Source organism: Balaenoptera acutorostrata, chromosome 9 (genome assembly GCF_949987535.1).
Source record: "Balaenoptera acutorostrata chromosome 9, mBalAcu1.1, whole genome shotgun sequence".
Classification (NCBI taxonomy): Eukaryota; Metazoa; Chordata; class Mammalia; order Artiodactyla; family Balaenopteridae; genus Balaenoptera; species Balaenoptera acutorostrata.
The window spans coordinates 29262542-29290517 of record NC_080072.1 but is presented as its reverse complement, the minus strand read 5'-3'; the positions used below and the strand labels follow the sequence as shown (position 1 = coordinate 29290517).

Below are 27976 nucleotides of genomic sequence, written 5' to 3'. Positions count from 1 at the left end.
CTGACTCCCCTTATTTTCTCTTTTTTATCTTCAGCAAGTTTCCTAAATGGTTTCACTGCCTCAAATCTCTTAGTCTTCAACTATATCTTCCACCCTGCTGCTAGAGATACCTTTCTAAAACATAAATCCAATCATGTAACTTCCATGCTCAGACTTTCTAGAGCTCCTCATCACTTGTAGATGAGAGCCAAGCTCACTAAGAGCTTGCCCACTAAGCCACTAAACAATCTCATCCAAATTCACCTAAATTTTGTCTCCTGAGAGTCTCTAACCCTCCTCTGCCCAACCAGCTTTCCTCCCCTGTACTGCCCAAGCATATGCTATTCCACAGTCCCTACATATGCTATGCTCTTTCTCACATCTGAGGCTTTGCACACACTGTTCTACCTGGAAAGCTTTCCCTTCTTCCCCTTTCCATTTGGCAAACGTGCTATAAATTAACTGCTTGTTGGTCTCCCCAACTATACTATAGGTTCCTTAAAGTTTGCAGTCTTACTTCCGGGTAGCCTGCCCAGCACCTCACATAAGGCCAGGCCCATATTAGGTGCTAAATAATTGCCTATTGACTAAAGGAAAGACATAGCCCCATGCGAACAGTCACCCTCACTTTGGGGCTTTTGCCTACCAATAATTAAGGGAAGTTGGTTATTCCACGTTACAAAAATCATATTCCTTTTCCAAACAAAGGAATCAGATTTCCAGTTTCCCTTATTTACTGTCCAATACTCAAGGTGTTAAGTATGGAGAAATCTAATTTACTCACTGCTCTGTAAATGAAGAAGAGCTTCCACTGTACCTTAATTCTATCTCCTCTAAGAACAAAGTCAACTGGTACAAACATGCCCATTTTAACAAGCATAAAACTTGCATTTTGGGCTTCCCTGGTGGTGCAGTGGTTGAGAATCCTCCTGCCAATGCAGGGGACATGGGTTCGGGCCCTGGTCTGGGAAGATCCCACATGCCGCGGAGCAACTGGGCCCGTGAGCCACAACTACTGAGCCTGCGCGTCTGGAGCCTATGCTCCGCAACAAGAAAGGCCGCGATAGTGAGAGGCCTGCGCACCGCGATGAAGAGTGGCCCCCGCTTGCCGCAACTAGAGAAAGCCCTCGCACAGAAACGAAGACCCAACACAGCCAAAAATAAATAAATAAATTTTTTAAAAAAAGAAAGAAAGAAAAACTTGCATTTTAGGGAGTGTTTACTATCTTTTAATTTGTTTATTGGTTCTATTCCCACCCACCTCACTCCCTGGGAAGCCCAGGTTAACAACTGGTGTGTCTGCATTGTGCATATCTCTATGTCTCTAAATATTGAGATATGGAGGTACATACACATATGGCACACCTATATGCAGATGCAACAGTCCTCTTTACATGCTTTTCTACATCTCGCTTTTCTCACTCAGCGGAATCTGTGGAAAGTCCTCTAAGTATAATATTAATTCATGTTGCATTGGCTACATAATTATCCACTGTCAACTCAGATTTTTATGAAAGCTTTATCACCCTCTCATTTAAGCTATCTTCTTGGCCTGGTCAGTTCAGGCTGCTATAACAATACCATAGACTAGGTGGTTTTTAAACAACAGAAATTTATTTCTCATGGTTCTGGAGGCTAGCAGGTCTAAGATCAAGGTGCCAGCAGTTTTGGAGTCTGGTGAGAGCCTGCTTCCTATTTCATAGACAACAGTCTTTTTGCTTTGTCTCACATGGTGGAAGGTATGGGGGAAGGGGCTCTCTGGGACCTCTTTTATAAGAGCACTAATCCATTCATGAGGGCTCTGCCCTCTTGACCTAATCACTTCCCAAAGGTCCCACTTCCAAATACCATCACGTTGGGAACTAGGTTTCAACTTATAAATTGGGGAGTGGAGGGGGGAGGGGCACAAACATTCAGTCTATAGCATGGCCAGTGAGAAGGAAGCGCAGAGAAACTTCCTTACCAACCAAATGAAACGAAATCTATAATTCAAAATGGTTGGCAATTTCAGATTTCTGTCAGAATTGAGAAAATGTAAACAAACAAAATCATTGCTGAATATAATCAACTATGAAACTTAGGTCAATGACTTAAATACATATGTTGCTAGACCCCTTTTTAAACAGTCTTAGGAATTTGCATTTGATTCATTTATATTCACTACAACAAAAACAGTACTGCAATTTATAAGGTACCTCCAGGCATTTCATTTGTTAGACTGATCTACAGAAAATTGGCTTATTCCAGCATAATAAAGAATAGTCTTTGCTATATGCCACTAAAATAAATTAATCAAGGAATTTAAAATTGAGTTTTCACACCACAATCTGACTTTGTTTTCCCACATTTCTAAAGTAATAGCATCTATCATCATTTAAAACCAATAATATGATTTGTGCTTTGCAGAAACCAACAACAAATTAAAAACCAAACTTTTACATTAGTAGCAACAGAAACCGCCAACAGTTTGAGAAATGAGTATGATTTTTCCTTCACTATTATTATAGCACATGAAATCTGGGAGCAAATGGAGCCTAGTACCATCCTGTGATTCGTTTAAAAGCTGTAACACTTCAGGACAATGCAAATGGCTTCTCACATTAAAAAGACATTAAATCGCTCAGCAATTTAGTAGAAAAGGCATATAACAGCTCTCGAATTTTAAAATACAATTCTGTGAAAAATTATCCTGGGGTTGCAGGAGACCCTGAGGCTACTGTAATGTACCTCTTCGTGTGTGCTGTAAGTGATGGCAGCCTTCCCCAGGCTCTCCAGGGTTGAGAAAGGCAGCAGTCCTGTTGTTCAAAATATTTAAAATGAGTGATTAATCATGATCTGTGTCATAGGCATACGAAGCGATGAAGATGGAAAAACTGAAAAAAAAACGAATGGCTTTGTGGAGGAAGTGTAACCAACCCTTGATTAATTCTGCTAATGGAAAAGAGTGTCGTGGATAACACAAACATAATTAAATGCCAGATGAAAACCAGCCTGAGTTTGTCCCAAAAATATAAATCGAAATTTTAAGATATGAAACACATTTTCCTCCCATGGAACTGTTATCCATGGGGGTGGGTCTATAATTTAACCAAATACTATCCTCAAAAGAATAATGCTTTGCAGTGTTAAAGAAGTTAGAGTAACAACATTTGACAAAGGGAAATACAGTCCAGATACGTTCTTTCTAGAATAAGCATACTTTTCTACGTACTTCCCCCCTTCCCCATGCCTATCCCCTAGCCTTTAACATAGACAGGCTAAAAACCACAAAGGTGAAAACTTAATTGTTGGAAATTTTAAAAAATCTGCTAGGGTTTCCCATAGTCACTGAGAACAGCTACTGTGATAAAACAGATTAAAATAATCCTGATTTACTAAAGTTTTTATAGGTATACAAACTGGTCTGCTCCCCCAGATACACTCACCAAGACAGGGAGAACGGCCCTCTATTCATCAGTCATGTCTATCCAGCCTTGCAGCATGGATGTTCATTCAAGCTTTCAACAAATAACATTCAGTGGGGATAATGGCCCAGGCAGCGTGCTAGATACTGAGGATGGACTGATGAACAAAACAAATCTTGGTCACTGCCCTCATGGAGTAAAACACCCAGCAACTCTTTTAACACGTAATAAGTGTACAATAAATATAATTGTTTTTTCCTCTCCCCTCAGCTTCTTTTAGCTTGTTTACTCTTCTGTTAAATGAGAATAACAATATATACCTTAGAACATTACTAAGATTAGGAGTTCCAATGAGAGTTCCAAAAATGCTCATTGATTTTGAAATCTCTCTGGCTGCTCAGCCCAGCTGCTAAAATATCAACTTATATTAAAAAGAGGGGGAATGGGGTGGAGCATAAGCATTTAGGGCAACATGCTAGCTGTCACTTCTGCTATAATGGGAAGTGTAAATAAGAAAAGATATCGAATCTAGTATAAAATCCATGGGGGAAGAGATTTTTAGGAGTTTAACTGATGGTTGTCAATATTTAAGAACATTTAAGAAGTGAACTGAAAGGGCATCAGATTCCCAAGGAGATTGTTCTAAGTTTAGTGCCAACACAGTAGGAGATTCCAAAAAAGGTTGGGAAAATGTCAAATAAAAAACATACAAAATTAAAAATGATACTTGCTTACAGCAAGTGAACTTTGGGAGTTGGGGAAGAAGGCAGGAAAATGCCTAGTCAATAACTGAGAATTATTCTTAAATATTTTTACTGGATCCCTTACTGGTTGGTTTTATCACTATAAAAAAAAGAATCACAAGATTTTTGACAACCTACACACAAACATCCATGCCTCTAGAGTTCCATCTGGAGAATTTTGCTATTTCTTGTTTGGGGCCATGGGTATGGGAATCAATTTTCTCCAATTTCCACCACATATCATTCTGAGCATACAAACCAGTTATATTCTCAATGGTGTAGTAGCCGGTAGACATAAACACATAGAGTTGTTACGTATATGAGTGAAAAAATACAGGTGAGAACAAGCAAAGGTTTCTTTAGACTCCTCTCTGTACAGATTAAAATTTTATAGGTTAAAGATTGAATTGAATTCCCTGGCGGTCCAGTGGTTAGGACTCCATGCTTTCACTGCCGAGGGTGCAGGTTCAATCCCTGGTGGGGGAACTAAGATCCCGCAAGCCACAAGGTGTGGCCAAAAAAAAAAGATTGAATTAAAGTTCAACTGAAAAAAAGAACATATACCAAAAGCCAGGAATACTCTAAAAAAGAAAATAAGAAAGGACAAGCTCACCCTGATAATTAGACATGGTACGGAGCTATAGTAATTAGTTTGGGACTGAAGAAGCAGCATGTGTGTCAGCAGAATGGAAGAGAGAATTCAAAAATTGATGTAAACCCATTTGATAAATGAGTATTTCAAATAAGTGGTCAAAAAGAATAGATTATTCAATAAATGATTTGAGACAACTAGATGACCCATTAAGAAGAAAATTAAGCTAGATCCCTATCTGATATGTAGCAATTAAATAATTTCCAGAAATACCTAAGATTTAAACCCTTAAAAATTGAAACCATGAGTATTCTAAAAGAATCAATAAATGCATTCAAAATCTCAGAATGGGAAAGGCCTTTCTAAGCAAGATATAATTCAGAAATCATGTGACTACATTAAAAATTAGTCATTAAAAATTATATTCAAGACTAGGGAGGATATTTGTAATACATACATGAAAGGAACAATTTCTTTAACATATAAGAGAAGTTATATGAATCAAGATTAAGACAATCTAATAAAAAGAAGCAAAGCATATGAACAAATAATTTATAGAAAAAAACAAATGGTCAGTATGCATGAAAAAATTCATAATTCATAACTAAAGAAATGCAAACCAAAACAAGATAGCTCTGCCCAAAAAACTGGCAATAATTTTTAAAGTTTAACAATGACCAAGGCTGACATTGTTGGTAGACGTGTAGATTTATACAACATTTTAAAGGCAATTTGACAATATCTTCCAAAATCTAAAGTATATGTACCCTTGACCTAGTAATTCATTGCAAGGAATTTATCTACAGCCACACTTGCAATACATATGATATAGAGTGTTCACTGCAGCCAAAAATGGAAACAACAAATCCTTTTATTATTATAGTTCTTATTAAATAAAATATGACATCTATACTATGGAATACCATACAGCCCATGATACAAGAGGGAAACCTATATTAGCTGATAATGGAAAGATGGCCAAGCCATATTGTTGAGTTACAAAGCAAGTGCACAATAATGTGTAAAGTATGATCCTTTTTTGTGACTAAAAACCAGAAATATTTCCATATGCTAGTGTATGCATAATTTCTTTTCTGGAAGGAATCACAAAAAAACTATTAATAGTTAGTACTTGTGGATGAGACACTGGGAATCATTTAGAACGTTTCCATACTGTTTGACTAGGCTTATTATGAGCAGGTCATACTTATGAGCAGGCCAGACTTTATTTCCTATGTCATAGACATTACGGACAATTTCCTAAAATATATTTCACCATATCTTTAAAAATAAACAATGTTATTTAACATTTAAAAGTTATAAGTCAGTTACAGTAAGTCCCCTATATACGAACCTTCAAGTTGTGAACTTTCAAAGATGCGAACGTATTATAAACCTATTACAGTATAGTAGTATATAGCCGATTGTGTTAGTTGGATACCTAGGCTAACTCTGTTGGACTTACAAACAAATTGGACTTACAAATGCCCTCTCAGAACGAAACTCGTTTGTATGTAGGGGACTTACAGTATTTGGAACTCAGGATAAATCATCCACTTATCAAGATGAGGCTGAGAAATTTTCATCTAGTCACATGTGATTGCATGTTCTAGTTCCTATTTTCAGCTGACCATTGAAGAAAAAAGGGACATAGATAGCATTTCTGTTAATAAGGAAATTGGTTCTCTCTCTCTGTTAATTAAGATATCTGAAAACATAAGCATATACTTAAGAGTTTGCCTGTAGAATTTCCTTAATTAAAAATTATATTGAGACCTAAGCAAGGCCTAACTGTAGAATACAAAAAGACCTCTGTACAAAGCATGTGAGTGAGTTATGCTCATGCTAAAGGACTGGCCCAGGCGACAGCAAGAGTCAATAACAGATATCTGAAGTTTAAGTGAGGAAAGTGCAGTTATTTACATTTCAGGCATTTGTTCAACAACAAATATTGATTGAGCATCTACCACATACAGACACCACCAGGTCAAAAGCATTTAGTAAAACAGACTAAGTCTTGACCTCATGGATCTTATATTCTAACCAGAAGAAACAGTAAAGATAAATAAATATGTAACTAATAAAACATCAAGTAAGAGCCCAAGAAAAAAATTAAGCAGGATAAAGAGATTGAGAATGAAAGAGTGGTTATTAGGGAAGGCCTCCCTGATAATTGATGTTTAGGTAGATTCTTGAACTAATGAGGAATAAGCCAACATAGACTGAAGACGAGAATTCTAATCTGAGGGAATGGCATGTTTAAAAACCCTGACATGGAAGTCAGATTTGCGTGTTCAAGGAACAGCAAGGAAGCCAGCATGACAGGACTGTGGTGGACAATGCAGAGTGTAGTAAATGAGACACAAGGTGGCATCAGGGAATAAGCCAGGGCCAGATCATGCAGGGCCTTCAAGGAAATAACTTAGAATTTTACTCCAAGCATCAGGAAAAGCCACTGGAGTATCTTGAGCAGGAAACTGATGTGATCAGATTTATTTTCTGAAAGGATTCCTCTGGCTGCTTTGAGAGGATAGACTTATGGAGTGTACTAGCCAGGGTTCTCCAGAGAAACGGAACCAATAGAAGAGAGAGAGAGAGAGTAGAGAGATCAATTCATTATAAGGAATTTACTGACATGATTATGGAGGCTGAGAATTCTCAAGATCTAAGTCAGCAAGCTGAATGGAGACCCAGCAGAACAGGTGGTACAGTTCCAGTCTAAGTCTGAAGGCTGTGAGAACCAGAAGAGCTGATGGTGTAAGTTCTAGTCCAAAAGCTGGCAGGCTCAAGACCCAAGAAGAGCCGATTTGTCAGTTCCAATCTGAAAGCAGGAAAAAAAGCAAATGTCCCAGCTCAAGACAGTCAGCAGAAGGAGTTCCCTCTTACTCACAGGAAGGTCTACTTTTTATTCTAGTCAGGCCTTTAACTAACTGGATAAGGACCACCCTCATTAGGGAGGGCAATCTGCTTTACTCAATCTACCAATGCTAATGTTAATCTCATCCAAAACATCCTCACAGACACACCCAGAATGATGTTTGACTAAATATCCAGACATCCCTGGCCCAATCAGGTTGACACATAAAATTAATCAACACACAGGCAAGAAGAGAAACAGGGAGACCATGAGGAGGTTCTTGTCAGGCAAGAGATGATGATGGCTTGTAGCCATGGAAGTAGTGGAAAGTGGCAGGATTTAGAACATACTTGAAAGTAGAGCCAAAGGAAACTGCTGATCAATTTCATACAGGGTATGAGAAGGAAGAATCAAGGATGACTCCAAAGTATTTGGCCTGAGCAAGCAGCTAAATGGAGATGTCATTTACCAAGATAATAACAACAACATTAATAATAACTAATAGTTAACTCTTAAATGATTCTTAGTAGGTACCAGGCACTTTTCCAAATGCTTTACATATATTAATTCACTTAATCCTCACATACCTTATTTCATTTAATCTTCACTAATAAGGAAACTAAGGCACAGGAATTTTTAGCAACCTGTCTAAGGTTACACAGCTAGTCAATGAATATGTACTCACAACCCCTACTGCACTAAGAGCAGCTTTTCTTGTTTACTTTCCTTTTTTGGTGGGAAGAGGGTGACAATAAAGTAGAAATCAAGAATTTGGTTTAAGACACGTTAGAGTTAAGAACTCTGTTAGATATCCAAGTAGAGATGTCAACAGTTTCATATAAAAGCCTGGAGTTCAGAAAAGAGATCAGCACTGGAAATGTGAATTTGAAACTCATACGGGTGGTATTTCAACTAAGGGACTAAATTAAATCACCAAAGGAATGAGCATAGACAGAATAAAAGAGGTATGAGGACTGACCCTGAGGAACCCCAACATTTAGAGGTCAAGAAGATGAGGACAATCCCACAAAAGCAAATGAAAGCCAACAGTCTTCCAAGTAGAAGGAAAACCATGAGGGTAGATTACCCTGGAAGCCACATGAAGTCTTTCAAGAAAGAGATCACGTGTACGGAAGCCACTAAGAGCTAAGAAGACTGACCACTGAATCTCGCAACCATGAGTTCTTGGGTGATGTTCCAGAAAGTTTCACTAAATTTTATTACATTTTGCATTTCTTGTTTATACATATCCTGTAAGCAGAAAAAATTATACATTTTTTGTTTGTTTTGTTTTTATTTTTAGATTTTAAGGAGAGGAGCTGGCTAACCACTCATGAAGTTCTCATAATAGTAAGTTGGTGAATGGAATAAGGTCCTCAGTTTTGATGGCCTTTATTTTAACAGTTCACACAGAAATGTTTAGGTTCTAGAGAACCAACTCACCCTGAAAGTTACAAATTTACTGATAGAATCTGATTTGTTAATCAAAAAGCCAGTGTATCCATTTTTATTAGGAAATACACCATTCTAACACCATTGAAGGTTGAAGGAGCCAAATGGAAAGGAGGTTATAGTAAAAGGAGCCCTCCCAGAGTGGTATTACTTTGAAGAATTTACCATAGTTCAGAATCTAATCCTTACTCCGCCTGGTATTAAACTCTGGGAGCAGATTTGACTTGAGAAGGCTGGCTCTCACTAATCACATTCAAAAGACTCAAATGAACTCAAAAGAAGTTCATCTGTAAGACAACTATAACTGAAAATTCAGGACGCAGATTAATATAGAAAACCAAACCATCATATTGTTGATTGACACAAATGGAATTTTTTTAAAACGTGCTTGCTACATGATTCATATGTTCAATGGCATATTTAATGAACATCCCTGTAATAATAGCCATACTTGGTTGTCTTTGGACCAAATAACTCCCTCTCCTGGCAGAGTGGACATCTGCTATTTTACCTTGTCTGACATCTCTTTCCCTTCCGATAACAGTGTGATTTTCACTAGACAACTTCCTCCCCTCTGTCCACACCCTTGACTCATTTGCCCTGCCTTTCCTATCTCATTTGTATCTCAGAGAAATCTAATAATTGTTGCAGGGAAAGGGTTTTCTTTATAGGGTATTCCACCTAAAAAATGAAGAAGAAATGATAGGATTATAATATCACCATTCTGCTCCTCTTAATGAAATAATGGAATTAGGCAAAGATCACAGAAAGAGAGACAACTAAATAGCATGTGTTTCCTATTAGCAGTATACAATACACTCTACAACATATTTTTGGCAAAAAAGAAAAAATTATCAGACCTGAATCTGATCACCTCTTCAGATTTAACTACAGTCTATGGGGAATATAGAGGTAGAGAAACATGTTTAATAACACTATACGAATAAAAATCAGAAAAATCAGACTCCTCAGGGCAAAAAACAAACCAGCATTTTCTTCAATAAATAAATTGCAACAAGAAAGATAGAGATAAAGGAGGGGCCACCAATAGATTAAAAGAGACTTAGATGATATATCCACAGTAGTAGTTTACAAAAATTATCCCATTCTTCACCCCATCCTATGCAATATAACTTTGTAGTGCTTTCCAATCTGACACTGACTTGGCAATATCACTTGCTTTGCCCAAAAGAATGTGAAGTGATTGAGTGCCACGTTTAACCCAAAACCTCAAGAAACTTGCCTGTTACTTCTTTGCTCTCTCACTCTTTTGCCATCATTATGAGAACGTGCCTGAGATAGCCTACTGGATGACAGACATGTGGATCTACGTCAAATCATCCAAGACACCACGTAGCCAACAGCCAGCCAAGCCCAGATACACAAATAGCCCAGATAAGATCATCAGAACCTGCAAGCTGACCCCAGATACATTAGCCATAAATTCTTGTTTGTTTGTCCTGAGAAGTAATGTGTGTTTTGCTAAAAGCAATATTGAACAATAGATAAGTGATACATTCACCAAATTGCAATATAAAGATCTTCTTTGTATTCTGATTTGAACAAACTGTTAAATAAATGTGAGTCAATTGGGAAAGCTTAAACAGTGACTGGATATCTGTGGACATTATGGAAATATTCCTTTTTTTTTTTTTCTGTGCTGACATTATGGAGTTAACAGCTCATTTTTTTGCAGCATGATAATGATATTGTAACTCTGTATTTTAAGAATCTCTTAAAGATACATACTGAAATGATATGATGTCTTGGATTTGCTTCAAAATAATTTGTGGACCAGGATGGTGATAAGGATGGGGAAATAGATAAGATTGATCATGAGCTCATATTCCCTGAAGATGGATAATAGCTATATAGGGCTTAATTATACTCTTTACTTTTATATGGTTGGAATTTTCCATAATTGAGAAGACATGCATGGGGAAAAAAAAAAAAAAAACAGGCTTGCACCCAAAGCAAACAACAAAAACAACACTATATCAGGAGGAAAAAAAAAAAAATAGGTTAGTTGAAATTCAACTGGCTACTATTAAACATGCCATTTATTCATTCAAAAATTAAGCATGTGCCTAGTATTTGTCACACACTGGGGATATAAGAGTGAACAAGACAAGCAAAAGTACTTGCCATTGAGGAACTTACATTCTAATGAGGAAACAGACAATAAATAAGTAAAATACACAATATATCAGATAGTAATCAGAGCTATAGAGAAGATTCCTTCAAGTCTTTGCTCAAATCATATCTTCTCAATGAAACTTCCCCTGGGTAAAGGGTTAACAACACCCTTTCCCTTTTCCTACAAATATGCCCTTGGGTTAATATTTTAGCACTGTTTCCCTAAAAAATCTGATAAAGGTAGAAGAGCAGTTGTGTCACTAAGCAACAGTGCTTGTGGTAAAAACAACCCTGGATTGATAAGTAGCATCTGGATTGAAAGTTATATATGTGAACTACAAATTCTCCGTTGGAATCTATAGCTTTGGAATCCTTGAAAGTGACAATTCTTGTAACTAAACACGTCCCTTGCAGGAACATACTGGGGAAACAGGGTTTCTAAGCCGGGGTGCATATTGTACTTACCCAGCTGGACCACCTCTTTTCACACCTGAACTAAAACTTTGGTTGGGGTGCAAAAAAGACTGGCTCCTGGATGACTGTAGGGATTGCTGCAAAGACTACTCCCACTGTAGAGAAACATTTGCCTGCCCTGCTGGCATGCTATTTTTCCTGACCTCTATCCTTCTAAGTAAAGCTTAGGGCAAGTAGGGCCTATGGTAGTTTAATTGAACCGGAGAAGACTTCCCAGGTGGCAATCATGTTAGGAGCTAAAGAGAAAATGAGCTGGAAATCAACCATGAAGCAGACCAGCAGGAGTATGGGAGAACTAGAAAGGTTCTGAATGAGATATCTGGGCACGTGGACAGTCCAGGAATGCAAGACTAGAGGTCAGAAGCTAAAGTCTGCAGGCACTAAAAGGGGCATCTGTAGCTTCATTTGCACAGCTACCCTCCCATTACCCACACACGTGTAGGATGCCTGCATTTGGCTTCCTGGCTTTTGGATGGATCCTGGGGAGCAAACTCAAACTCCCTACCACTGCTCTTGCACCTGTTGATGGCACTGATAACTGTCTGCACCTGGCTGGAGTGGGTGCCACAGCCAATCGGCAGGAATTCCTGGGAAGCCCATCCTGACAAAGCACAGTGGATGAGTCAGAGCCTTAAAGCAGCCAAAGCACTGCTGTGCCAAGGCAGCTCTGGCAAGTTAGTGGGAGCATGTGAGAAACTGCGTCTCTAGGCCCAGGATGTTGGGTCCAGGGACTCAAGGAATGCTTCAGAGGGCTTGGTCTCCAATGTATTATGTCAACAGAGGAACATCCCGTTTCCATGGGCCCTTCACAGTACAGCTCCTGTCTGCTTCTCTAGCTCCATCACCCTCCACTCCAGACCCTTCCTGCCCAGCCTGCTCTCAACATGCTGTGCTTCTCACCACTGCTTCAACACTTGAGGCCTATTCACACCCCCGTGTCTTGCTAAATATTATTCCCTCTGCCTGGCTCGGACTTTTCCACCTCACTTTCTCTATCTGACCCAGAAAAGGTTGCTGCATGCTAGCTGACTCCCTTGACCTAAAGTCACCTTTGCTGTAGGCGTCCCTCTCTCCAGCTCCTGCTTCTTCCCCTTTCCCTTAGACCTATCCACATCTCCATTAAGTTCTCCTCTAATCATTCAATTTTTGTGTGTTCCAACTCTTTCCAACTGGGACTCTGACTGAGAACATTTACAGAAATGTATTGAACATTTTTACTTGTCAGTTTCTTCGCTAAGATTATAACTTCCTCAAATGTGGAAACAATTATTTTATCTATTTGTTCAGTAGTTTAACAAGTATCAATATTTACAAGGTCCTCCACTATGTCAGGACCCCAGGGATAAAATGACAAGCAAGAAAGACCATGCCTTCATGGAATTTCTGTCTACTAAGGGCCATTCAAAGACTGTCTTGGGATTTCTTAGTTTTGGAGACCATATCATACATCATATCGAGCATTTTAAATGTACCAGTAAAAGTTATGAAAGCAGTCTTACAATTTTTTGTGTGGCATCATGAGATACAAATAGCACATATAATTCATGAATTGTTATGATTTTATAGAAATTATGCTTATCGAGGACTTCAAAATTAAGAAATAAACTTTTCAAAAGCAATGAAATATTTATGAATACCCAACTAAATAATGAAGTCAATATTTAATTATTAATTCAGATTTTCTTCATTTTTAAACTTTGGACTTTTTTATTAATTTAAATTTATGAATTTGGATTTTTAGTTTTATTTTCACATTTTGGAATTTTGGGAGACATGATAATAATACTCACCAATATCTGACCCTCCTTACCTCTGGGCAAATAGAAAGCTGTACTTCTCAGTCCCTACAGTTGAGCAAAGCTATGTGGTTAGTCCTGCTCAATGAAAGGGAAGTGATGGGCAGAGAAAAGCCTCGATTATTCAGACTCCCTGTCTCTGCCTTGGCAATCAGGAAGTCTGGGTTTTCTAGATGGGGCAGCTAAGAGACAGTGGAGGTTCTATCACCCTGGGTTCCTGAGTGACTTTATAGAGCCCAGAATGCCCCTTCCCTCACCATTAACCTGCAATGAACGTGTAACATAAGCTAGAAATAAAGCTTTTTGTATTGAGCCACTAAGGACTTGGGAAATAATTGTTGTTATAGCATAATCTAACCAATGCTTACTAATACAAAGCCCCATGTTGGTTTTTTGGTTTTTTTCAGGTCTCTTACATTTTCAGAGGCCCTGTATCCAGGCCTCAGACACCATGCCAACACTACCTAGTAAATGAAACAACCCTAAATCTACTAGGGGACACAGGAGATCAAATGAGAAGTTAAAGTTTAATCAATGCAATTCATTCAACAAAGACTTATTGAGCTCATGTTATGTGGAAAGAGGATGAGATCAACTTCCCCTGAGTCACGTGGGCTCCATGAGAGTGCGGTGGATACTGGAACAGATTCAGAGTTCTAAGTAGGAGAAAGACAGATGGCTGCTCTGTAGACAACCACTAGTATCTGCCTCAGGGCAGCAACTTCAAAGTTGATGACTTCTTTCACCAATGGTCCCAAATAAAATAAGGATAAGACACTTCTGGTACTAAGGAAAAAATGATTTCTCTGGGAGGATAAACAGAGACACTGCTCTGTGTTGTTTCAGTCTGCAGGCTATTAAGGAAGGCCAAGGAGGATGGGTTCTTATAAGGAAAAAGAGGCCATTCCATTAAAGAGAGAGGAAAGCACTTTCTCTTCAAGTGGGGTGTGGAGGAAGAAACGGGCTACCTGAGAGATGACAGTGACCAGAAAAAAAAATAAGAGAAAGAATGCAAGAAAAAAAGCTCTCAAGGATTCTGACCCAGGAAGATTCTCTATCTTTGGTGGTTAGTAATTCTATAGTTAAAATATTACCTTGTACAATGCTCCCTGTCAGGTTGAGAGACTGGGGCTCAGGCTCCTTTTTCTGTTGATATTTGTACTTTTTAAAATATAGTTTTCTGTATATTGCAACAAAAGCAAGCAATAATCACTTTTAAATTGATTTTATAGAGGTTAATTTAACTGCAGTAAAATTCACCAATTTTAGGTTTACAATTTGATGAGTTTTGAAGGCATCAAGTTGATCATTACTATCAAGATATAAAACATTTAACTTGCCCCCCAAATTCTCTCTTATTCCTTTGATATGTACTCTTTTTGAAATGCGGCCTTAAGAAAGTTTACCAACCTCAATTCCATGAGTGGACTCTCAATAGATTGCATCAAAGATGATAATCATAGACCCCTTGCTAGTGATTGGTTCAGGAATGAGTATGAAAATCTAATTCTGGCTTAGGAGAGGATTGCTATAAACTTCTGGGAAAGCATGGTCATCCTCTTCTGCTCCTGATGGAGTAACTAACTGATGCTAGACATTTCACCATGAACAAACAGAAAACTGGACAAACTTTATGAAAGAACTGTTTTCAGACTTTAGACAACAGGTAGGGCAGGACTGTGATCCATTATGTTTAGCCAATTTCTGCCCAGAGGAAGTGTCCAGGCTGCAAAGCAGGGCAGTATAAGCCATGCAGAGAAGGCTCATCTACAGAGCCGGGGAGACAGAGATTAGGGTTTGGGAGGCTAAGCAGCTGAGATTTCTGAGGCAGAATACCAGAGAAAAGGGAACTAAACAGAGAAGATGCCAGAAATCTGCATCAGGGTCCCAAGTCTTGGCTGAATTCTAAGAGGCCACACAGCTGCTGGTCAAAGAGCAACTATAATGAAAACAACAAAATCAGGTTGCTAAAAGCTGAATATCTTAGCACTTCTCTCATTAGTCATGCCATCCTACTCTCTTTATTAATAATGCTACAGCACGGGGGCCTCTGTTTCCTTTACCCCATCACTTTCTACTCTCATCTCTGATGCACAGAGGAACTTCTCCCATAAAAATGCAATTACGATGGGACTTCTCCAGCGTTCCAGTGGTTAAGACTCCGCCTTCCAATGCAGGGGGTGCAGATTCGATCCCTGGTCGGGGAACTAAGATCCCACATGCCGCACGGTGTGGCCAAAAATATATATTAAAAAAAAGCAACTGTGTGAGTGCTCTAAGATTAACTTGTGATTCTAAAGAAAAATTTGTTTGCCTTATGGGTGGTCCATTTAAGAAAATAAGGCTTCACCATTGCCATCCAAAGATGGAGCCTGAAATAGGTGTTCTGGGGCAGCAAAATTTGCCAGAACCCAGCAGGGGGTGGGGAAAAGGGAGGGGACGGAGGCAATAAAAGGACAGAGGGCAACAGAATGAAAAAGAGGGTATTTCTTGGCACCCATCTGATGATTGCTCTGTTTGGACTGAAAGGTAACCCAACGGCAACAGGAAAATGTTCTATATCATTCTCTGAACTATGAATATGTTTGTAATAAGCCATTCATAAAATCAGATTCTTTCTTGTAATACCTGGACTCACCCATTTCCAAATGTTTTTAGACAGAGTTACAGTCTAAAACAAACCCTCTAGTTCTCAATAAGGTAGAATCATTCCTCAACTATCACTCTGCTAACATCTGACTTAGGAACTACAAGGTATCCATAACCATAATTTAATTTCCAACATTCTATTTCAGATTAGAGTAAAACATCACAAAGAATGGGATTAATATGCAGAGCACTGTAGAAGGAGGCTGGGGAGTAAGAAGACAAGCAATGGGGAGTTTAGAATCTGCACATAAGCAAGGAGCTAGAAAGAAAAGTTTTCAAGTCCTGTCTGCTTTTCAGTGCTGGGGTCATAGAATTTTCTTCCAACCCAGCAGGTAAAACAAAAGATAATGCCCAGCATCTCCTACTTGGCTCTGCTTGGTACTCTAAGCTTAAAATAGCTACTATAGATAATGAATACCATAGCATTGCTAATTTATTTAAATGAAAAGAGTCCTCATCTGTGATTTTCCCATCTATATCCACCTGTTAAACTGCCTGAAGCAGAGAACATGCTGGTGGTTACTAGACTATTACTTATACTCGTGGGTTTAAGCTCATTAAAATGATTTTGGAGGCTCTCAGAACAATAAGCATGGCCTGTTGTCACTATTTCTATTTTTATTTCTTTGGGATATCACCTAGAAAGGCTGGATTGGATTACAGCAAGTGACTACAGCTAAGTGTGAGGGGATGTGAAAAACAGAGTCTTCCTAAGCTTTTGCTACATTCTCAAGAATAGGTGGGAAATGACGCTGAGGAATTTAAAGTCAGTTAGACCTGGATTTGCCAAGGGGAAGTTATTTAACCATTCTGAGCCCTGGTTCTCTTAACAGTAAAGTTGGACAATAATATATATGTTACAGAATTACTGTTAATAATTAGAAGCAACAGGGACTTCCCTGGTGGTGCAGTGGTTAAGAATCCACCTTCCAATGCAGGGGCCGCAGGTTTGATCCCTGGTCAGGGAACTAGATCTCACATGCATGCTGCAACTGAGTTTGCATGCCACAACTAAGGAGCCTGTGAGCCGCAACGAAGGAGCCCACCTGCCACAACTAAGACCTGGCGCAACCAAAAATAAATTTAAAAAAATAATTAGAAGCAACATATATCTAATACACAAGAATATCCCCAATATTTCATTAAGGGCTTACAGATACAAGCACAGTAGCAGTTATATTGGTACCATAGAAAGACACATAACTATATAAAATAAAGCTTATAATAAAGCAACTCTCCTGTCAATATAAGTAGAGTTGCATGAGGATTAACCATGAATGAAAGTGAAAGGGAAGGGATTCTATTTCCAGCTCTAATAGTGTAACTTGTAGCAAACCAGTGAATTCTTGCATCAAGAAAAACTAGAAGGAACAAGATTTAAAAAAAAAAAAAATCTCTGTTTGAAAGCATTGAGAGCTGCTGAGGCAACCAGGACTGAAGGGCCAAGATCCTAAAGAAAAGTGAAGAGAGAGAGGTAAGCCTGTAAGTTTCCCATTGGGGAATTTCTTAATTCTTAGTGCTGGCTAAAAGGCTAAGAATCTGAGCAGAGTGTGTTCTTAAGAGGCAAAGCAGCTGAAAGAGTTTCTGGACAGAAAAGACAGAAAGCGGAGTCCAAAGACAACAGGGATAGGGGGAGAGGCAAGCATGACACAGAGTCGACTTTTTAAGATACACAAAGCAAGAGGGTAAGAATCTAAGGAAAATGCCAATGAAAGCATAAGGGAGTTTACAATGGCCTAACAGTGCCAAGGAAATAAAAGTAAGAGCATATGACCCAGCAAAAAGAAGGGGCCCTAATAAACACCCACAGCCTCTCAGTTAAGACCCTTGGAGGGCTATGTCCACAAGACTGGGGGCAAACCAGTTGGATATTCGTCTTAATAAAAATTACAACACAGATGATTCACAGCAACTCAGTTGTTGATCACATTAAAGTGATCTGACCCACCCTCCCCCCAACCCTAGCTTCCTGGCAGAGAACAGGGTGAGCCCTTTCTGAGGGAAGATAAAATCAGGAATCGATGCAATTTTTTCATATACAATGTCCATCATTTAATGAAATATGACAAGGCATACCAAGAAATAAGAAAAAGAGAAAACCCAGATGATATAAAGAGACCTTCAGATTATCTAGATCACTCCTGTCCAACAGAACTTTCTGCAATGATGGAAATGTTCCATATGTGTGACATCTAATACAGTAGTGGCTGCACATATGTGACCGTTGAGTACCTGACACGAAAACTGAATTTATTTTATTTTAAATAATTTACATTCCTATTTGAATTTAAATAGCCACAAGTACCTAATGATCCCTGTATTGGGCAGCACAGCTTTAAATAGAATGCATACTTTTCATGCTGATAAAGGGAAGAAATAATAAAAAACACTTGATTAACCCAACAAAGGAGGGAAAAAGGAACATAGAACAAACAAGACAAAAAGGAAAGAGATAGTACAATGGTTAATACATATCCAATTATATCAGTAATTATATTAATTACAGAAACAATATATACTGCAATAGAAAAACAAAGATTGTCAGACTGAAAAAAACCACCACACATTCAATTACGGAAATTTCTTTATATACTGCCTCTCCTTCACGCTCTCTTCTTCTTCTCTAGAACTCTCATCATATTAGACATATGCTCACCCGTTCATTCTATCCTCTATGTCTTCACCTTTTTTCCTATTTTTCATGTCTTTACTTATCTTTGCTGCATTTTGATTAATTTTCTCAACTCTCTTCCAATTCAGTAATTCTCATTTTTCCTATGACATATCTACTGTTTAACCCTTCTATTGAGTTTTTAATTTCAATGATTTCATTTTTAAGAGTTTTTTCAACTGTTTTTCAAATTCATATATTCTATTCTAATATCACAATATCTTACTCTTTCCTTTTGGTTTTTACTCCTTTGAGCACTTTAATAATATTAAGCATGGTTACTCTACAGTATGTTTCAGATTGTTGTATTTTATCAAGTTCTTAAAGTCCTAATATTCCTCTTCATCATGTCTAATTATTCTCTCTCATGAATTATTTCCTCTATGATTTATACATTTTAATCACTAACTCTTCATGGGAGTTCTTTACTGCCCTGGACTGCTAGAAGTGTTGCTACGGAGAGTTTTGCTTTTGCTGGACACTCTAGGATTTCATTGGTATGAAAGATGAGTGTTCACATTAAAATCCTAGGAAGACTGTCAAATGAGACTTAACATATACATATGGAAAAAGCCTAGAGCTTTCATTTCTCAGGTGAATTTTCTTTACTTTTTGGTTTTAGTGTTTAGCTTTTCTAATTCCCCTTTCATTGAGAGACAGCAATCCCAAGGTCCTACCTGTATGCAGGGGCCTAAGTTATAACTTTCTGCCTCACACAAGTCAAAGACTGCCTTCTGCCCTACAGCCTCTAGCTCCTAGGGGCTATATGCAGTCAACAGCATCCTTTGTACAACTATCCTTCAACTACATCTGATCCAGTAAAAACCAAACTTTGTATCAATGTGATGGTCTTGCATTCACTCCTCAGTCAACTAGAAAGCTGAGCACTGAGAAGAGTATCTCAAAACCGTACTAATTGTTACCCTTACCAAATATGATCTCTCACCTTGGCTGAACCCTCATTCAGAGTTTCAACTTTACTCATCTCTGATCAGCTTGCTCTCCCAAACTGCATAATGACTATCTTATAATGGGCCCTCCATATCTGAGGGTTCCGTGTCCTCAGTTGGTTGAATCCGAGGATGTGGAACCCGCAGTAGGGAGGGCTGACTGTACTACACCATTTTATATAAGGGACTTGAGCATCTGTGGATTTTGGTATCTGTGGGGCTCCTGGGACCAATCCCCCACTGAGGAAGTACTATACTTTCTTCTAAAGCTCCTATTCAAAGCAGATAATCTTCCTGTTACATCAGTAGAATCAGACCCATCAAGCAGGATGTCTCTCAATATTCTGCTTCCAGGCAGACATTCACATACAACACCACCTACTTTCCTTTAAGCTCAGAAGTTTGGTGTCCCAACTCCTATCCTAGGTACGCTCCTCCATCTCTGAGATCTCTCTCATTTCCTCCCTCTTTTGTGAGACCTTTTCTCCAATGTTCTCTCCTGTATCTTCAGTCTCTCAACTGGCTTCTTTCTCACACCTGATAAACATACTCAATTGTCTCTCTCTCCCTAAAAGACTAAAATAAAAATAAATAAATAAAAATAGGGTCGTTTCTCCCAGAATCTTCACCTAATGTCTGGCCTCTTTCTTCTCCTCACTGAAAATACTTGAAAGATTATTTATTCTTCTTGGCTGTACTTTCCAATCATTTTTCTACCACATGTAATCTGGCTTCTGCCCAACCACTTCATTGATATTGTTCTTATTTAGGTCATCAATAAATTCCTCATTGGCAAACCTAATGGACAGTTTTCAATATATATTTTACAGGACCTCTCCACTGCACATGACACCATTGATCATTCCCTCCTCTCTATTTCCTCCTTCCCAAATTCCCTATTTCCTTTTTCTCCCATGGCACTGAACTCTCTGCCAATCACTTCTGTGGTCCTGTGTAATATTTCCCAAGGTGCTCTCCTTCACCCAGTACTCACCTTACACAACGTACTTTCCTTGCTAGACCTCACTTAATATCTTGATTTTATTGACAACTTAATAACCAATGAATCCAGTGCTTCTGCAAAGGCATTTTCACACCCATACACATTAACTTGTAGACAGACATTGTCTTGTGGTCATCCCACAGGGCTCATCCTATGTCCTGAATCAAATTTGTCATCTCCTTTGGTAGAAGTACTCCTGCTCTATGTTCTCTTCTTCAATTGGAGACACCATCATTCACCTATGATAGAAACCTGGGAATCATTCTTGACTCCCACGTCTTCCTTACCCTTCACATCTATGTGCAGTAGTATAGCATGGTGACCCAGAGATTAGCACTGAACAGGTCCTTGCTCCTGATTTATTAACTATACTGGGCAAGTTATTAGATGGCAGTTTCATAAGTTCAACCTAGTGCTTAGTCTCTTTAAGCTTATTTTCCCCCATCTGCAAAAATGGAAAAGGTATGGTACACATTACAAAGAGGATTGGCATGAAGATTAAAGAAGGTAATGCATGCAAAGCATTCAGCCTCTTGCTTCATACATAATAAATGCTCAATAAATGTAGCTTGCTTTATCAAACCCATCAAGCCCTATCTACTTCCAAAATATATCTTGAAGTTGTCTCCTCACTATTACCTCCTCACTATTTACTCATTCACTCATTTATTAGCAAATTCTTATTGAACAGTCACATGTTCCACGGACAAAGTTAGGCCTTGGGAATTCATGATGAACAAAGTAGACATTGCCCCTGCTTTAGTGGTACTTCCAAAATGGAGGGGAGGACAGACTGTTACACAGCTATTACATGAAGTCATAAAAAGTCATGACCCTAGGGTTTGTTCTGGTTAGTGAGAGTACATTCTCCAGGTCCCATCCCCTTTCCCTAGGGTCCTGGGTGAGGAAACACATGACAAGCCCAGAGATGAGAGAACTGTTGAAGAAACTCCTGCCAGAGCGATCTACCTAGACCACAAATCTGACTATGTCACCCACTGTGTAAACCTTTCTATGGTTCTTCATTGCCTTCAGGGTAAAGTTAGACTCCTTAAACTGACAGATAACCTACCTCATCTCTTAAAATGAGAGAGAGAAAGAGTGCTAAGATATGTTTCAATAATACTGAACTATCTATATTTCTGTATACATGCCATTTTTTTTATGTTTTTATACCTTTGCTCCCAAGGCCCCTGAAACATCCTTCACCCTCTCTCTGCTTTGGTAACTCTTTATACAAGCTGGGATTCTTATGGAAAGAAGAAAAGGAAAGCAAGCCAACTCAAACTAGCTTGAGAAAAAAAGAGAAATTCATTATAAGAATACTGGGGTGTCTCATGCAACAGGACAGGGAAGTGGCTGCTCAGCTATCGTAGGTAACAACAGAACCAGAAGCTTGTATGCTGGGAGCATGCATTCTCTCCACAGCTCGTCTCTGCTTCTCCCTGTGAGTTGTCAATGTAACTCAGATTGTTGTTGTTTTTCCACTACCACAAGGCAGAAAACAAGGCAGTTGACAGTTCTCAAGCTTCACTGGGACCCGTGTTGAAAAATTCTAGGGAGGGACACTGATTGGCCCAGCATATTTCAGGTGTCCATTCGCGGACAAAAACTTGTAGGCTAGGGACACAATGTAACAGTGAACTGAATGGCTCTTCTTGCCATACCCATGTGGATGGGGGAGGAAAGCACCTAGAAAAGCTGAGGAGAGAGAACAGGACAGATTAAGGAACACAATGAGTAGAGTACATTTGTACTCATCCTTTATGACAGCTCAGGTGGTCCTCCTCCAGGGACACTCCAGACCCCCTTTATTGGGTTGAATGTCTGTATTCTATGCACCCTTACTGCCCCATATGTATGCCTAGTTGTCTAATACTGCCGTTAAAATATTCAATGATCTGCTTCTGTGTCAGTCTCTCATGAACTCCTCGAGGACAAGTGCGTATCATATTCAGTTTGATTCTTCAAACTCTGAGGATACAAAAGCAAAGCAATAATGAATGTGTAAATTTATTAAATATTTCTGGAAAAAATGAGTAGGTGATTACTCAAACCGACACGTGAATTTTATTTCTGAAACTCTAGCTATAAAAAGTCATCATTTCAAACTTTCTTTGAAGTCACTACACATGTATCCTCTTACACAGCAAACTCCAGTGATTAATAATTCCAAACCTTATTAATTATCTTTTCTGAAGTAATTATTAGAAGTGAGAGAATCTATATAATGGATTTGATTATATATATTTAAAATCACTTAATTAACCCAATATTCTGAAGAAAAGCACCAAAAAACTCCTACTATGCTTAAGAACTTTCCAATCCCAGCTCATGTGACAGCCAGTAAAGTTAAATAAAAACGCCAATTCATTGACAGAGGCATTCTCTGTTCTCCTTAAAAGTACAGGAAACAGTAGCTCACCACTGTCAAGGCATTTATCAAATATGTACAAAAAATGAACAAAAGGTAAAACAGAGTGAGAAGAATCTTGGTGAAAATTGGCAAAACAATGTTCTGCTCTCCCTCTGCTGGCTCCTAGGTAGTATTGCTCTTCAAAGGCCTGCCCAAAGGCCCAAATGAGGGTTCTCTCACGGAAGCCCCAAAATATTTAGAATTGTTCACACTGTTCATCTAAATAAGCCCCCCTCAAGCCAAAGCATCCCCCCAAAGCCATCAGTATCTTTTCTCCCTATAATTAATAACAGCTAATAATCTGAAAAAAATAGATATATATATGTGTATATAACAGGATCACTTTGCTGTATACCTGAAACTAACACAACATTGTAAGTCAACTACACTTCAAAAAAAATAAAATGAAATTATAAAAACAAACAAAAAATAATGGCTAATACAGAAAAGACAAAATAAGTAGACTCTAACGGCTGGACACCTAATTTTTCAAGAGAGTAATTCAAAAGAATAGAGATATATGTAATATTATATTTTCTGGTTTTCTAAGAATATGATCCTTACTCATAGATCAAGATGCAACCTGATAGAGTGAGAAAAACCTGCATTTTGAGTTAGAAGACCTGGGTATGATTCTTGAGCTTTCCCGATTATCTACTGGTTGTGTAACCTTTCCTACTTGTCACTTTTATATTGGTCGCATAACGTGACCGTTTTTGGAACTGAGTTTCATCAACCGCTAAATGAAGATGCTAGGCAACAGAACTGTTGGATCCTTTTCTTGTTCTAATATTTTCTGATTTTAAGTGCTGTTGAATTACAAAATTTTAATGGTTTCTGCTTTTTCTTGACACAATTTGAGTCGTTCTCAGACATAAGCAAAATGGTTGAAACCTTTCCTGTCACCATCAGCTTCTTTCCTGGATGCAGTGCCAAACACACTGTGGACACCCAAATGAATGCTGATTGACATATCAATGGTTCTGATGGCAATGAAGAGCCCCGGGGCTTTAATTCGGGCCGAATTCTCTCCTGCTTATATATCTAGAACTCGGAGCAGCAGCTGTGAACAGATCTGTATCTCCTTGCCCACGCCACCCTCACAACTGTCTGAAACCTTTGCTTCAAACGGGAAAAATGAGAAACAGCTAAAAATGTACTTTCAATCTGTTCTACTGTCCAGTCATTAGTTAAATTCCCTATACCACATTTCTTTAAATCAACTGACTCTTCGATATTGTTGCAAGGAAGGAGGGTACAAAGTGGTGAGAGGGAAGTCAGGAGGTACAGTTTCAAACAGCTCCACTTCTCAGTTTAATATCCATCTTTCAAGACTAAAATACAGCATGTCGTGAACGAGAGCACATGTGTGAGCTGCTCACTCAGTGCTCATGTATAATTGGCAGTCTATAAATAGTAGCAAACATAATTTTAGCTACCAGTTATTGAGAGCTTAATTGTGGCAGGTATATATGCATATATATATACATTACCTACTTCAGGAGATCAACTATATATATATAGTTGTGATACTGTGATCTGCAATAAGAAATTTTTATGTGGTTTCGGTCCCTTTTCCTGGCACAGAGCTCCCAAAATCCTTAGAACTCCCTAATTGATAAGAGTAGTAAACAGGCTCCTAACAACTACACCAGAGTTTTGTTAATGAGGGGACTAAGGGAAAGCCCCAAAGGCTAGGGGCTGGTTGCCGGGGGAACCAACTAGGTGAGTAGAGGGTTGGAACTAGAGGCCTCATCCCACCTCTGGGAGGGGAATGGGGCTGGAGGTGGAGTTCAATCACCACTGGTTAATGATTTAATCAGTTATGCTTAATGAAGCCTCCAAAAAACCCCAAAAGGACTGGGTTGAGAGAGCTTCCCAGGTTGGTGAACGCAGGTAAGCTTCTGGGAGAGTGGTGTGCCCCAGAAAGGGCATCAAAGGCTCTGCACCTATTCTCACCTGCCTTGCCTTATGTACCACCATCTGGCTATTCCTGAGTTATACCCTCTTCTAATGAAGCAGTAATCTAGTAAGTAAAATATTTTCCTGAGTTCTGTGAGCTGCTCTGGCAAATTAATGGAACCAGGGGATCACGGAAACCTCAGATTTATAGCCAGGAGGTCAGAAGCACAGGTAACAACCTGGAATTATGATTGGTGTCTGAAGTAGGGAGGGGGCAGTCTTGTGGGACTGAACCCTTAACCCGTGGGATCTCACACTATCCCCAGGGAGATAGTGTAAGAATTGAGTTAAATTGTAGGACAACCAGCTGGTGTTGTGGAATTGTTTGGTGTGTGGAAAATCCACACATCTGGTGTCAGAAGTAAAGGAGTATATAGGATAAAGAAAAACACACAGGAGGAGGTGTGGTATGTGTGTATATATATATATAAACTGTAAAAGATTAATAAAAAGAAACCTCAATTGAATGGAGTTGGGAGACCAGAAGGGGGCGCTCTCACAGATGGTAGCAGAGCCCCCCCAATAGGAAGAAGACAGACTCAGCCAATGAAAAGCCATGGACTCTTTGTTTACTACGCCCTCCCAACTTCCTTTCCTCTCTATAAAATCATTGCCTCCCCTTGCTGTGCAGAGACTTGCACGTGGCTCCCATGGTTGCAGAACCTGAATTGCAATTCTCTGCTGATCCCAAAGAAACCCATCTTTGCTGGAGAAATATCTGGCAGTCTATTTGTTTCAACAATACCACAGAGGTATATACATACATAGATAATACCACAGAGGTATATGTATATACACAGAGGTTTGAACTGCGTGGGTCCACTTAACAACGGATTTTTTTTTTTTTTCAATAGTAAATACTACAGGACTCCAAGGTTCATTGAATCCATGGATGCAGAGCCAAGAATAAGAAGGGACAACTATATATACTGTTAAAAATAAAACTACAGGCCCAAAATGACATCACTTGCGGTAAAGTCCACAATGTCAAACCTAGATTTAATACCTAATCTAATTGCAGTTGAACATTCTGCAGAAATGTAATCTTAATCAACCAGTTTGGAATTTTCCGGTCAGCACCTTTGAGGTAATCTGTCAAATGGGCCCTCTCCATCCCCCCACCCCCATCCCGGAAGAAGAGGCAATCTGCATAATAAAACCTCTGCCATTCCTTTCTCTCCCTCCCCCCACTCCCCAAAAGATGTCCCTTTCTTTTATTTTGCTAATAGCTCCCTTGCCCCACCCTTCTTCCTACAACAATCTTCCATTTTGTACCACTCCTTGGGATGCCCTTCTAGTTGTTAGAAGACATGATGCCCAATTCATAAACCCTTGAATAAAGCCAACTAGATCTTCAAATTTACCAGGTTGAATTTTGTTTGACTAGCATATAGCTAAACTCGCAATGATTGGAAGCTATAATAATTCTTGCTAGTATATATACTTGTCAAAGAACAAAATTCAACAAAGTCCATTTTAAAGATTTTATTGTTGGGAATTCCCTGGTGGTCCAGTGGTTAGGACTCTGTGCTTCCACTGCTGGGGGCCCAGGTTCAATCCCTAGTCAGGGAACTAAGATCCCGCAAGCTGCACAGTGCGGCCAAAAAATAAAGATTGTATTGTCTTTATTCAGCGATTCATGTACAGATTAGCAGATTGAGAGAAGTTTTGAGGAACTGTACAGAATGAAAGCCTTTTACAGGTAAAAGGGAGCAAGAACAGGGAAGTCATACTAGGCATTTGCTGACTGATTAAAGTGAGGGTATTTTCCTTATATGTAGCAAAGGGAAGTCTAGGAGCCTGGTTAGGTAACTTGTGCTGAGCAGGCAAGCACTGATTGGTTTACCTTGGCCTTCCTTATTTTGGGAGAGCCAAGAATAGAAACTTTGTTAAGTTTTGGTTTGCTGACAAGGGACTTACTTAGCATGAGCGATTCCATCTTGGGCCAAAACTGGTTACTTTAATATATTATATATTATACATATACACACAAACATGTATATGTATATATGCTTGCTACATACATACACACACACACACACACACACACATGTTTATTCCCCACAATAACCCTATAAGGCAGATGATATTATCCCTATTTTACAGATGAGGAGTTGAAGCTTAAGTTATTAAACTAACTTCCATAGGTTATGCCACTAATAAGTGGCTGATCCAGGATTTGAACCAGGCATATAATTCCAGAGCCCACTTAGAGTTGTTTTGTGCCCCAAGTGGTGCAGTGAAGTAACTTAGTGTTAGAAAACAATTACTTATGCAACCTCCAGAGTAACTAAAATGAAAAACCAACAATAACAACTGATAACCCCAAGTGCTGATGAACATGTTTAGGAGTATAAATTGGAGCTGAATGTAGCGTAAATTGATGCAACCACTTTGGAAAACTCTTTGGCAGTATCTACTCACACTGAACATACACACTGCCTATTATCTAATAATTCCACTATTCACTAAATATCCACTACATACGTTCACACGAAGTGTGGAATATACGTGCACTAAAAGACAGAATGTGCACAGCATCATAATTTGTAAAAGCCACAAATGAAATCAACCCAATGTCTATCAACAGTGAAATGGATAAAATAACAGGTTCTCACCTTCATGTAATAGAAATACGATTCAGTAATGACAAACAACTACTGCTACACCCAACAGGGGTGGATATAATGTTGTGTCATGGAAGCCACACACGAAAGAGTATATTCAGTACAATTCCAAATTCCAAAAACAGGCAAAAATAGTCTATGGTAAAAGTAGTTAGAATGGTGGTTACCTTTGGCAACAGGTGACAATAACTGGGGGCAGGGAGGGCAATTTAAAAGAACCTTCTGGGATAGTGGAATTTCTTGACCTGGGTAGTGGTTATACAGA

General features: G+C 38.9%; 1 long non-coding RNA gene across 1 annotated transcript in view; it reads right to left on the bottom strand.

Annotated features, from left to right (window-relative positions):
- Nucleotides 1-27976, bottom strand: part of LOC130708950 (uncharacterized) — a 46888-nt gene that overhangs the window by 16176 nt on the left and 2736 nt on the right. The window lies entirely within an intron of this gene.